The following is a 1,277-nucleotide window of genomic DNA, read 5'->3' on the forward strand; positions in this document are numbered from 1 at the left end:
CTCTTATAAACATACAAACTAGTTGCTTTTCAGTAAATACTGTTTCTAATATTTTTTTATCTGCTTCACTCTTTATTTTTAAAATTAAGGTCTCATGGTATATGCATACCATGTGCTTATAAAGGTATGTGTATACACATAATAAATAGTTTGATTAACCCCTCCAGGTGTGTTGGGGGATTGAATACACACATACCACAGTATGCTTGTGGAGGTCAGAGGACAACTTTGTGGAGTCTATACGTTCCCTCCACCTTTACAAAGGCTCCAAGGATGGAATTCTGGCCATGAGGCTTGCATGCAAAGTGCCTTTGCTCCCTGAGCTATTTCCTCTTAGCCTTTTAGATATTTAGATAGGGTCTCATGTAACCAAAGTTAATTTGAACTCCTTGATCCTCCTGTCACTGCCTCCTGAGTGCTGGAGTTACAAACCTATGGCACCATGCCCAGCTATACATGCCTTTTATTTAGTCATACTGTAAATGGTGGCAACAAATATTTCCTTACACACTCACAGAACTGTCACTAGTGGTCGGGGTCTAGGCCAGTTGTTTTCCAGGGTCTAGGCATCTTATTCAAGAATGAAATAAAGGTGCATACTAATTTCAAAGCATCAAGAATACTTTATTCAAACAAAGCAATAATACAGATTAGAAAAGAATACTCTGTCCAGGCTGACACACGAATGGCACAGGATTGACACAAGTGGAACCCATGAAGGAAGTACTCAAGGGCCCAACCTGTAGGCAGCTCCACGTAAAAACAGTCTCACATGCAGGTGTGCACTGCCTATTGTGAATTTAGTAACTTTCTGAGCTTCTAGAGCCTTCTACATTCCCTCAGCTCCCTAAACTTTACGAGCTTGTCCCTTCAGGAGGGAGCATTTTATTTTGGAGTGAATAATTACATAACAGTATGCTTAAATTAACGCAGGTGTAAATTTATTTGAGATTACATACCAGGTGAGTGAGTGTTCTCCCCCCAGCTAAGCACTCTACTGTTTTGTTTGTTTGAGACAGGGTGTGGTATGGGACCATCCTTTAGGAGTCTAACTGGGCTTTTTCCATGAAGATCATCCCTGCTTGGCTTGTGAACTGCTGTGCTGGTTTGAGTGTGAATGGGTTCCATATGCTCTAATGTTTGAATACTCGGTCCCCAGTTAGTGGAACTGTTTGGGAAGGATTAGGAGGTGGGGCCTTGTTGGAGGAGGCATTTCACTCGGGATAGGCTTTGAGATTTCAAGATCCAGGCCCAATCTCTCTCTCTCTCTCTCTCTC

Source organism: Cricetulus griseus, chromosome 5 (assembly GCF_003668045.3).
Source record: "Cricetulus griseus strain 17A/GY chromosome 5, alternate assembly CriGri-PICRH-1.0, whole genome shotgun sequence".
NCBI classification, from domain to species: Eukaryota; Metazoa; Chordata; class Mammalia; order Rodentia; family Cricetidae; genus Cricetulus; species Cricetulus griseus.